Source organism: Mixophyes fleayi, chromosome 6 (assembly GCF_038048845.1).
Source record: "Mixophyes fleayi isolate aMixFle1 chromosome 6, aMixFle1.hap1, whole genome shotgun sequence".
NCBI classification, from domain to species: Eukaryota; Metazoa; Chordata; class Amphibia; order Anura; family Limnodynastidae; genus Mixophyes; species Mixophyes fleayi.
The window spans coordinates 207,250,135-207,262,970 of NC_134407.1; the positions used below are offsets into that span (position 1 = coordinate 207,250,135).

Consider the following 12,836-nt stretch of genomic DNA (forward strand, 5'->3'; position numbering starts at 1 on the left):
GAGGTTGTAGTTGGAGAGTGAGAAGACCAACTTAAAAGAAACTAGAGATGAAGCAGAAGCGGGAGAATACAAGATCAGGGAAATGTCCATCACAGTGGGTTAGAGATGAAGTCCACTAAGAGAGACCACAGGAGGAAGTAAGTGAAAGAAGTTTTGTGGCAGCAGAGAAGTTGGGGTTGACAATAGGAATGGTTAATCATCTAGTAGGCAGGACAATGGGTAGGAAGGTATTGAGTCAGCCAGCAAAGTTGACAAGGAATTGGAAAACTAGATCTGTGGTGTGATAAATGACAGCAATATGAACGTGGAGAGGAGAGAAAAAACACATAGGGCCTGATTCATTATGGAACTTAGGCAAGAAATTTTGTACTAAAGTCTCCTGGACAAAACCATGTTAAAATGAAAGGGGTGAAAATGAGTTTTCTATTTTGCACATGACTGTTTTGTCATGTAGCACACAAATACTTGATGGCTTATTTGTATACTGAAATTTAAAGTTGATATTTGTGTGCTACATGAAAAAACAGCCAGTATTTAACTTTTGTGCAAAATAGAAAACTAATTTTCACCCCTTTCATTTTAACCTGGTTTTGTCCAGGAGACTTAAGAAATTTCTTGCCTAAGTTCCTTAAAGAATCGGGCCCATAGTGTGTACATACAGCCCATTAAATACTTTTAACCTTTGCATTCTAGCTGAACTAATATGCAATATGCAGGGCCGGTGCTAGGGTTTTCGGCGCCCTAGGCAAAACACCCCCCCCTTCCTGCCCCGTTGCCCCCCCCCCGCCGAACACAATAAATAAATAAATAATTAAATAAATGATTAGATTTTATTTACCTGGTCTGTAGATGCAGGGGGGGGGGGGGGGGGCTCTTGAAACCTCTTCTCTTCTCTTTTCTTTTCTTTTTTTCTCTTCACTTCTTTTCTTTCACTCCTATTGCTGCTCCTCGCCTTCTTCACACAGGAGGCGGAGCGATGCATGCTGGGAGAGGAGGGGGCGTCTGGAAAGAACTTTATTCACACTGTCTGTCACTGACAGACAGTGTGATAATACAGCAGGCGCCGCTGGGTAAAGACCTGTCACCTGATCACTGACGTCAGTGATCAGGTGTGCGATGCGCCGGGCAGCCCGGGCGCATCAGAATGAATTATTGACAGTGGCCGCAGACATTGAAAAAACAGCGACGGCACCCCGCCGCCGCTGCACCTATCTTCCACTTCTCTCCGCTGACTAGATTTTCAAAACTAGTCAGCGGCAGCGGCGCCCTGCAGGTCCCGGCGCCCTAGGCAACTGCCTAAGGTTGCCTAATGGGAGCGCCGGGCCTGGCAATATGATGCAGCACTTACCCTTGTGTATCAAATCATTGTCCCATAGATTGTGATCTTGGGAGCAGGGCCCTCTTACTTCTCTGTATGCATTACCCAGTATTGTTTTATTACTGTTTGTTCACAATTGTAAAGTACTGCAGAATCTGCTGGTGCTATCTAAGGAAATGATGATGATGATGATAGTGGGGACTTCAAAGGAAGAGAAAGAGATGGATGGTTCTGGCCAAATAGCTAATTAATTGTTATCTGGCCTACAAAGCCCCATAGGAACTCTGTCCCTTATTACACTTCAGTGTAGTTTATACTGCTGGTCAGTCAGTATAACATAGAGTGAGTCTATTTATCCCCTGTTTGTTGAATTACATTTGATAATATTACAGGAGAATATTCAAAATTTGCAAATTTAGAGTATGGATGCATATATTTTTATATTTATTTTTATATGGTGTATATACTATTATTGTGATTTTATGTTAATAACGATGCATTACTAGGTTTCTTTAGGTGTTTTCTATTGCTGGCGGAAAGAGGCATTGTTCTGTTTTATCAGATGTAGAGCATCGCCAGAGGTTATATTCCTTTTTTTTCACAAATTAATATGAACAGATTACTGTATACACCATAGTGGTCAAATGTCCCTAATTTCCAGGGACAGATTTTAAATCCATGGAAATGATTGTCCCTTGAAATGTTCCTGTATTTCACTAATGATTTCACAATATATTTCCTAACTTTCTGCCCATTAGAAGTAATTCTTACCATCTATTTGTATTTTATGGGTATTATAATTTATTATTCAAAGACACACATACCTTAAAGAGTCAAACCGAATGGGGACAGGATGGAAGGGAAGAAGTACAGGCAGCCTGCAGTCAGAGCCCTCTTAAGAACATCTTGGACCCCGGGGCACAGCAGTGCTCCGGGGCCCCTATATATACAAAAAAAAAGAAAAAGATTATATATATGGGCCCTGCAGCCCAGGGGGGCCCGTCGGAGGCAGCAAAAAAATAAATAAAAAAAAAACCTGGAAAAAAAAAAGAAGACAATACTTACTTTGCGGTCAGCTGGCTATCCGACTCCCTCCATGGTCTCCTCCTCCGTCGCGCTCCGCAATGGATGTCGGGCGAGCGTGATAACGTCACGCCTGACATGCACTGCCAGCGCGTCGGAGGAGGAGACCAGGGAGGGAGCCGGATCGCCAGCTGACCGCAAGGTAAGTATTGTCTTTTTTTTTTTTTCCAGTTTTTTTTTTTTTTTGCTGACTCCGTCGGGCCCCCCTGGGCTGCAGGGCCCCTGGGCACCTGCCCATTGTGCCCAATGAGAAAGACGGCCCTGCCTGCAGTTCCACGAGATCACCGGGTGAAAATGGTTAAATATGTGGGAGAACCGGTAGAACACTAACTTTTCCACTTCATAGATCACATACTTTTCCAACAGTCCAGTAAACATCTATTTGTAACACCTACAGAATGTAATCTGAGAGGCTGGTAAATCTGAGACAATATATATCTGCAGATACTACTTAAGTAGAAGAAGTTGAGATCAGCACAGTAGACAACGCACAGGTACAGCCAAATGTGAGTATATGTCGTTCAATGTGTTTATTTTGTCAATTTACTTTCTTAGTAATTGTTATGGTTTAATAAATAGGCTGTAAAATTAGCAATGAAACTGCTATAAAAAACTATTTGTATATGCTTTAAACATATAGTTTGCTGTATGTGAGTTAAAGTACAGAAAAATATATACAGTTTAACACACAAAAATCTTATTTGACATGCAAATCTCTAACTGGCTATCTAATTGGTTTTGTCCACTGCACTAACAGTTCTATTTGGTCAATCTTGACAATATTTTCCTTTTTTTTACTCTCTAGTCTTTTATGTATGTATGGATAGCAACATAGTAATTGTCATTCTTTTGGTCCTTTATTCCTGATATATGTGGACTCAATTAGTGTTTCTCAAACCCAGTCCTCAGGACCCCTAACAGTGCAGGATTTCCGGGTGACAATGAAAATAATTAGAACCACCTGTGGATCTGTTACAATGTGTCAGTCAGTAATGAATACACCTGAGCTAAAGCAAGGAGACATGGAAGACATGCACTGTTAGGGGTCCTGAGGACTGGGTTTTAAGAAACACTGGACTAAAGCACAGTACAATTTCTTGTGCTCAGTGTGCTGGATGTAAGTTTGCGTCTCTGTTGTTAATCTCTATATGACCAAAACGGGCTTCACTACACACTGGCACCAGGGGCTGAAGTTCCGTGCCTCAAGCAAAGAGTTATAGGACATTTTTATATTGATTTTTTGTAAATCTCGTTTTGTATTGATCTAAAGTAATTCATTTTATTTATTAAAATGGTTACTCTTTTGTTTATACCGTTACTTCTTGTGCATAGTAGAAGCAAATATGAATGTGAGCTTGGATCTGGGGCTGAGACCCAGGGCCGGACTAACCCGAGGTCTAACTGGGCTGCAGCCCAGGGGCCTCGGCATCCAGGGGGCCCTTGAAAGTGATCAGCAGCATTATTGATCGTGGGGGGGGGGGGGGGTTGGGCGCCCCCGGCTCGATCAATGCTGCTGAGCACTTTCACTGCGGTCATTCCCCGGCGCGCTGTAGTCTCCTTACTGAGGAGATCTCGTGAGTCTCACTCTCACGGAATCTCCTCAGTAAGGAACGTACAGAGCGCCAGGGAAGGACTGCAATGCTAGGAGAAGGAGGTAAGTGCCTTGGGGGCTGGGGGCGGCTCGGCTCACAGGGGGGAAGGGTCTCATTCCCTTAATCTGGCCCTGCTGAGACCTAGGTCTTTTGGCAACCTAGCAACATTGATAATGCATAATCTTCATGTATATAATTCCCAGTATACTCTATATATGAACACCTATACAATAACATTACTATATTGCTCTATGCTCTATGTGATTATCTGTATATGCTTTTATTCTGTATATTGTACAGGTTAAGATTAGGGGTATAATTACAAAACTGCGGGTTTGAAAATGTGGAGATGTTGCTTATAGCAATCAATCAAAACCCTAGCTGTCATTTTGTTGAATGTACTAAATAAATGATAACTAGAATCTGATCGTTGCTATAGGCAACATCTCCATTTTTTCAAACCCGCAGTTTAGTAAATATACCCCCTAATCTGTTCAAACTCCAGTCCACAACACTGTTCATGTCCGATTGTGAAGTGTATAATCTGTATCTCCTCTGTACTGTGCTGCCTAAAATGTGAGTAATTCACAATTTAGCAATGAAATGAAATGACTGGACTTGCCATTAACTGTAGAACAGACGTATGTGCAATATTAGGTCACATAAGAACGCATAAAACTCATTTCTATTATAAAATAAATGAACAACTCTTAATAGCATAATCATTAATTAAAGTGGAAGCTTTTAGAAGCTTTACTAAATCTACCCCAAAGTCTCTTCAGAATACGCTCAGTTTATTTTCTACATGTACAGTACAGATCATGCAGATCAAAAAGATGCAATGATCACAAATCAATCCTGCGTATATGTGTCAAGGTCGGCTGATCACAAGACAATGAGTCATAATCTCGTGACTATCAAACAAAACAGAAAATCTCATCTTTTAGGCCTGACCGTAATTCATACTTGCCTACTTTTGCAGGCAGCTTTCCGGGAGGGGGTCCTCCATCGAGGGGGGCGTGGCCATGCGCGGGGCACCGTTAGGATGAAGCGTTTAGCCCCGCCCCCCTCCTCCTTCAACAACGCCGAAATCTGGATCCGGGATTTTTGCCTGCTCTCTCGGGAGTCCGGGAGAACTCCTAAAAATTCGGGAGTCTCCGGGACATTCCGGGAGAGTAGGCAAATATGCCGTAATTTTATCTTTAGGAATCACAAGATACATTTTGCATATATTGCACGTATTAAGCAGAATAGTAAAATAATGCAGTTATCAGCAGTTTAGTCTGAGTTTGCTGTTTTGTAAGCTGTATTTTGTTAACTCTTTATCATCCTATTGAGCATTACTTTATCCAACTTCCAAGAAATATTGATCATCTATAATACTGTATAATGTACAAGGAGAGTACAAAATCTGCAAGGCATGTGGAGCAGATTGCAACAGTGGGAAGTAGGTTGAAGGCCACATGGTGACACCTGCCTATTAGGTACTATTTTCAATCACATCATTATTTTCAAGTAAGCCTTTGTTCATCATCATCATCATATATTTATATAGCGCCACTAATTCCGCAGCGGTCCCCTCATCTTAAGGCTAAGATGAGGGGACCAGGGATAAAAGTATAGTAACTCATTCTCTATTAGTATGAGGAAGGAGGTTTAGATTGTGTGTGTGACAATTGTTTCCTTTCCCCACACAGTATATGGCAGCCACAGCCATTATAATCACACAGTATATAGCAGCACAGCCATTATAATCACACAGTATACGACAGCAAATACATTATACTCCCACAGTATATGGCAGCACAGCTATTCTCCCATTATCCCCACACAGTATATGGCAGCATAGCCATTCTCCCATTATCCCCACACAGTATATGGCAGCACAGCGATTCTCCCATTATCCCAAATCCATCCAGTAGAGGTCTCAGAACAGGTTCCCCAGGTCAAAGTTCTGCCCAGCTTATACTAATTGGAAGTCTGACAGGGACCCTAACCCCCTTAAAACCTGTCCAGGATCCAACTGGACCACCTCGTGTTGGCTTCATCCCGATCGGTGCAGGGGTGTCTGAATGTATAAATGGACAAACAATCCAAATCCATCCAGTGGAACTCCCAGAACAGGCTCCCCGGATCAAATGTCTGGCCAGCGTACACCAACTGGAGGTCTGACTGGACCTCAACCCCCTAGTATGTCTTCTGTGATCCATGTTAAAAGTCTTTTGAATATTTCGTCCAAATCCATCCAGTGGAAGTCCCAGAACAGGCGCCACTGGTCAAAGTTCTGGCCAGTGTACACCAACGGAAGGTCCGACTGGGTCACTAAACCTCTTAAAATCTGGCTGGGATTAAACTGGACCAGCTCACATTGGTTTTATCTGAATCGGTGCAAGAGTGTCGAAGATATTCGCCTACAAACAAACAAAAGAATTCTTATAAATATATATAGTATATATATATATATCTATATATCTATATCTATATATCTATATATATATATATATATATATATATATATATATCATTATACATATTGTTTATTTTGGGAACAGACTATAAAATACTATTAGATGTTAAACTAAAAGCCGTGCTGCACATGCACAAAAATGTAGATCCATGAAACACAAGTGATTAGTCATTGCTTTATATTTATAATGGCCTTGCTGTGACCTCTTTGTATCGTGTATTGAAACCACTATATGATGACATCAATTGTAAAACACACCTCCATTGTAAAAGTTTATTTACTGGACTAGAACAAGATCTCTGTGTCTCCGTCCACTTTGGAATCTTGGGTTGCAGGTAATATAATGTGACAATGAATTGTAAACATTTTGCTATTACTACAAATATAATCAGTTAACCTCTTTTTTCTTACAACTTCTGCATTTGGTATGGACAACACCTTTATTTTACTTTTCCACCTTCCATAAAATAACTTTTCCATTACATAGGTCACATACTTTTTCTACAATAAACAATACAGCTATTTGCTACACCTACAGAATGTAACCTGAGAGGCTGGTAAATATGAGACAATAGATATCTGCAGATATAACTTTAGTCGAAGAAGTTGACAATAGAACAGGTGCAGCAAATGTGAGTAGATGCCGATCATTGTGTTTATTTTGCCTATTGACTTTCCTAGAATTGTTAGGGTTTAAAAGTATGCGGGCTGAATAATAGTAATGGAGACAGCTATATATAAATGCAAAACTATTTTTTTTGTTTTGTAAATACTTTAGTCAAGTGATTTGCTGTATGTGTGTTCAAATACATTCCTACAGACAAACATATACAGTTTAGCATACAGAAATGTAAGTTGGAATGTAATTATATAATTTGCTGTCTGTCCCTAATTTTTCAAGGCGGGAATTTTTTATGTCCCTGATCAATGTGATTATCTGTATATGCTTTTATTCTGTATATTGTATGGGATAATATTAGGTTTGTTGCTAGTAATTGACAGCAGAGAATCATTTTCAAGAGCTTGACACTGTCCTAGGTTCTATAAAATTAAGACCACACATTTTGATTGGGACATGCAACTTGATATAAACAGGAGAGTGAGGATACAAAACCCTTTTCACCCAGACCAACTGAACCTCCTTTCTCACACTAATAGGGGCTTAGTTATTATACTTTTATCCCTGGTCCCTTAATCACAGACTTCATTATGATAGAAAATGTGTTGTAGAGAATGCCCGGTAAAATGTATTTCATATATTCAGTTATGTTTCAAATGTACCTGCATTATGTACAGTGATGTCTATATCAGGGTCGGACTGGCCATCTGGCACTTCTGGCAAATACCAGAAGGGCTGATGGCTAGTTGGGCAGATCCAGCGGGGCACCATGCCCGGTGGATGGAGTTTCAGTGATGTGCGGCCATGTGATTTTAATCACATGGGACGGCATCTGTCACGTGGTGCGCGTCCTATGTGATTACTAGTATCGGCCAAACATAACTGGAACTCTGTCTGCCGAGCAGCGGGCAGGGAGGTAGCAAAGTAAGTGTGTGTCTCTGTCTGTGTGTTAGTCAGTCTTTGTGTCAGTCAGTCTGTGTGTGTCTCTTTGTGTTAGTCAAACGGGCTTTAAAAACCCACCTTTTTCTAAAAGCCTTCCAGTCCCCCACTTAACTTCCTACCTTATCTTCTGCCTCCCCCCCTTCTTCCCCCTTCCCTAATTCTGCCTCCGTTCCCCCTTCTTTCCCTCTCACCCCGTGTCTCTCTGTCTGTCTGTCTACCCCTCCCCTTAGATTGTACGCTCCCTTGAGCAGGTCCACCTCTCCTCCTGTTTCCACCACTTCTAACTCTGCTCTCCAGCTACCCAGCCCTCCTCCTCGAGTTCCCTCTGCCCTCCGACCCCTCTCACTTCTCTCCTCACCCCTCTGGGGATATTCCTGTCATCCGCGCCCTCCCTCTTGGGCTCCGGTGTAAGCGGATCTACCCTCTCCCCCTCCGCCCGCCCCTCTCGCTAGCTGTTCTTTGAGCTTACTGAGTTACTGTGCTTATTGTTTACTGTACCGTGCCATCTCCTATTGTAATCGTTTGTCCCTGTACGGCGCTACGGACACTGAGTGGCACCCTGTAAATAAAAATTAATAATAATAATAATAATAATAGTCAGTCTGTGTGTCAGTCAGTCTATGTGTGTGTCTCTGTCTGTCAAATGTATTTCATATATTCAGTTATGTTTTAAATGTGCCTGAATTATGTACAGTGATGTCTAAATGCATGTATTTTGCAAAGTACCAGACTGCGGCATTCACATGTTTTGCAAATAACCTTTTCAGAGAGAACTTGTGGCACCATAACACCCATGTGCTGACATTGTGCAGCTAAGCCAATACATAGATTATCCACCCGGTCATTGTTGACAGACCCACACTTATTAATAGACCATTGTGTTCAAGATGGTTCTTTAATATTCAGTAATATCTTTCATTAGTATATTAAGTACCATTCACAATATAAATCTCTAGTGTAGCCCACAGTTCTCCGGCTCATCAAGATCAAAAGGTCACTCAGCTTTCAGCGCCTCCTTACACTTGTTTTTCCTTGATGTTGTGATTGCACGTTGTTCTCAATTAATGTCAGTAGTTAAATCTTCTGTTTTGCTTCCTCTTAATAGCTGAAAAGGGAACGCGGCACATTTTTATACTTTGTCAGTGCGTTACAGTGCAGTGACACTTAATATGCAGAAACATGAAAATCCAGTTCAGTCTCTGTTTGGAAAGTACAAACCAATGGTACATTTTTTTCATTATTTATAACAGGTGTGACTTGATTAATGCGCTATTCAGATGAGTTAATCAGTTACAAGGAAAACAATGTCATAAAAACTTGTTTTCAGTCATGTTGTCAATATTTTTTGACAAAGGATCATAGTATTGTTAAGGTTGTAGATATCCATCACAGATACAAGGGTTTTCGGTGGGGATTACCCATACTTCTGTATATAGTTCCTCTTATTTTATTGTTGTCATCTGTACAATGAACTACTGTTCAACAGAAACCAGTTACTATTTTTTCTTGAATGCTGTTTGTGTAATCCTTGTTGCACCCTTATTTATGCATACTTGGTATGATCACACCCATTTGATGAAGCTTTTTACTAGTTGTTTCAACCCTGGCCAAATCTAGCATTGGAGTAGAAAATTTGCAATCTACCTAAGTTTGATGAGGCAAATCATTCCCTCATCTGAATTGAGTGCCTCCTTGCAGGATGTGTGTCTAGGGTGTGAGAGATACTGAGTGTTTGTTTATTTTGCAAACGTAAGTCTGATGTTTTAGTATTTTTACTTTCCATAGTTTAATGCTGTTAATGGAGACCTCTCGTTGATGGAATAATAATGAACAATATCCATGTGTTTCTATTGCATACAAAAAAAAAACATGCGTGGTTGCCAGCTGCGCTCCCGGTGACATGCCCTACCATGCTGGGACATGCCAACATGGACGCACTTGTGAGTGCTGACGATGGTTATGCACCTATACAAGTCCAGGAGACGCACTTTGCGATGGCTGTATAAGGCATTTTACTAGATCCCTGAGTGTGTTATTTGTTGTACTTCTGGTGCATAGACATTGCCCAACTCCTGATCTTGTCTGTTAGCTGGTACCACATACAATATGGGATATACCGAGCGCGGGCTTGTTGTCAAGCAGCTGGTACCATATATAATGTGGGATATACCGAGCGCTGGCTTATTTTTCTCTGGTTTTGTTTCAAAATATTGCCTTTTTGTCATAGCAGCTGTCCATCAAGCCTATTTAAGGCACATTTGGGTGTGGCTCACAAGCCAACCTTTGCTAGATGTAAACCCCTATACCTGGGAGGTGAGTGCATCTGCATTTAACTGCATTTTAATAGTGTTTAAAGCATATAGGTCAGTGTAGGACCTGCATATAATGAGGTACCCTTGACGTGGGATGCAGGCTTAAGTCTTTTGATCAAAATATGAACTAATACCTCATGTTTTCATTTTGCTAGACACATACAGATATGCAGTTTAAAGGATAAGCGCTGACAACTTTCTTTCTGTTTTGTCTGTTATCTACCTGCTCTAATAATAGCTTTAGATTTGGAAATTCTCTTGGACACCATTTTTGGTAATGTTCCCGCCTGTTGATGACCCTGGCTTGACCATAACCTTGTTTTTGGATAATAATCTTGGGTTGCTGCTGCATAACTGTTGCTAAAAAAAGGCATTACACAGACCTTAGCCTTTTGTATCTCGTAACTTACAGACTGTTATCTTGGTGGTTTGCTAGTTCGGCTACCCTAAATCATTTGTCGATAAACACGTATAACTCATGCGTAAGTCCTGGGGACAAATGAGTAATGGTTAAAAACTTAATTGTTAAGAAAGAGGATGAAGATCATGTTCGTCTCTTTATAATAATGACACAATCCTCTTGACATTAATAATACTGCTATGGTTAAAACTTGTTATTTACTCCAACTTTAATTTATCTCCCTCCTCCCATCTACTAAAGGAAATATAAACCCCCACTCAAACCAAAACAATTCAGTTTGTATTCGAGATGGTCGGAGACCCACTTGTTTTGGTTTTGGTTTCCAGTCTAAAACTCTCTTTGTGTTTTGGTTTTGGATCTGGATTTAATTAAAAATTGTGAAAAATAGATAAATCATGTGATTATGACCTGTGTTTGTTCCTACATTACTATTTATAGAATTAACATTCATTTACAGTCTATATAAAGTGTTTAACTTCACCTTGTTACTACCTCTTGCTGGTACGCTGCTACATATGTTCGACAGATTGATGGTCGACATTTATATGGTCGACACCAAAATATAGACAAAGTTGGAGAGTTGACAATAATGACTTTTACAGTATTATTAGTTTGAAAATTGAAATGTAGACAGTATTATTTGGTCGACAATTTGAATGTGAATTAGTGAAGCCAGCGAAACAAAGAGTAGCTTGATTGTGATTGACTTTGAACAGCCCCCCCCCCCCCTGCCAAATCACGGCTGCACTACTAAGCAGCCAGAAGACAGGGCGCTGTGTTTGACAGCACAACCCAAATAAAACAAAACATTTGCTTTAACAAATCAATGGTATTAATTGGAATGATAATGTGCTGCAGTGTCTACATTGCAGGGTAACTCACCCTCTTTACCCTATCTCATTGGACACCTGGTGTAGTGGTAGCTACAAGTACCTCCAACTTCAGGTTCCTTTACGCCTGCTGTCAGTCATCGATCAGTCTATAGATCAGGAGTATCCCAGTATTAGTACTGTCAGTAGAAATACTTTTTCAAATGGTCAGTAAAACAGGTCATCTGGGAAGAAAGTGTAAGAAAGGGCACTCCAAATCCAAACGTTTATCAGTCTCAAAGAAAACATAAGCTCTTGATGTATTAAGTAAGTAATTATTAAGTGAAAGTCATTGATGAATGTTGTGATTTATGTAGAAAAATAAAGATAGCTAACATTCCATACATCACATACAGAGGCAAGACAAGGATCAGCCCATGCACACTTTTTGCAAGTAATGGCCCTGTTACATGTACTAGAATGTCCAGTGAAAAATAGAGTGCCCAACATGATCATGCATCTTCTGTAACATCCCATGTACCACCTTTTCGCTCTAAGTGCAGGTCTGTTACCTCCAAAACAGCCACATCAGTGCATGAAAAGAACACTGAGGCTGGAGAACAAATTGGGCGTTCACAGAATCCTGAGCAGACTCTAAGAGTGACTATGAATGCATTGTCATACCTGGGCAAAAGACCAAAAAATCCACCTCTTGTATGTTGAAATATTTTTATCCCAACCCAGACAACATTTGCCATGGTATCTGTAGCCTTTGTGACGCCACAATAAATAGAGATAGACACATTCTACCTTCATCATCATCTATTCATATAGCGCCAGCAAATTCTGTAGAGCTTCACAGTTGGTAACAAACACAGTAATCTGTCTGTGAATCAAGTGTTTGCAAGTATTACAGCCAGTTGCACAGCGGATCACTAAACCCATACATATATGTAAGCATTGGATGTGCGCCCAATTTATGCCTCAGTGCATCAGGCTGGGGGGTGCACTAACAGTTAAACAGCACCCTGTTTTTTGTCCACTAAATAGTTCAGATGTCACTGATACTGTCCCCTCACTCAATTGTTTTCAGATTTAAACACTTGGGATTTTAAACGCAAAAAATATATTCGTTTTTTAGGGGGGTGCTGCTCACAGCCATACAGCACCCTTCTTTTTCTTGACTAAATAGTTCTGATGTCTATACTATATATACTATAATAGACTATTACCATAGCCAATAGCCACTGTTTGTCTACTCTTCACTCTCTGA

General features: G+C 40.6%; 1 protein-coding gene across 1 annotated transcript in view; it reads left to right on the forward strand.

Moving 5' to 3' along the window:
• The first annotated feature begins 2,884 nt into the window (after window positions 1–2,884).
• The window catches only part of LOC142095262 (uncharacterized), a 42,067-nt gene continuing 32,115 nt past the window's right edge, over window positions 2,885–12,836 (forward strand). Inside the window, exon 1 of the mRNA XM_075178195.1 lies at window positions 2,885–2,907. The gene's annotated coding sequence lies outside the window, so the exon portion shown is untranslated. The remainder of the gene's footprint in view (window positions 2,908–12,836) is intronic.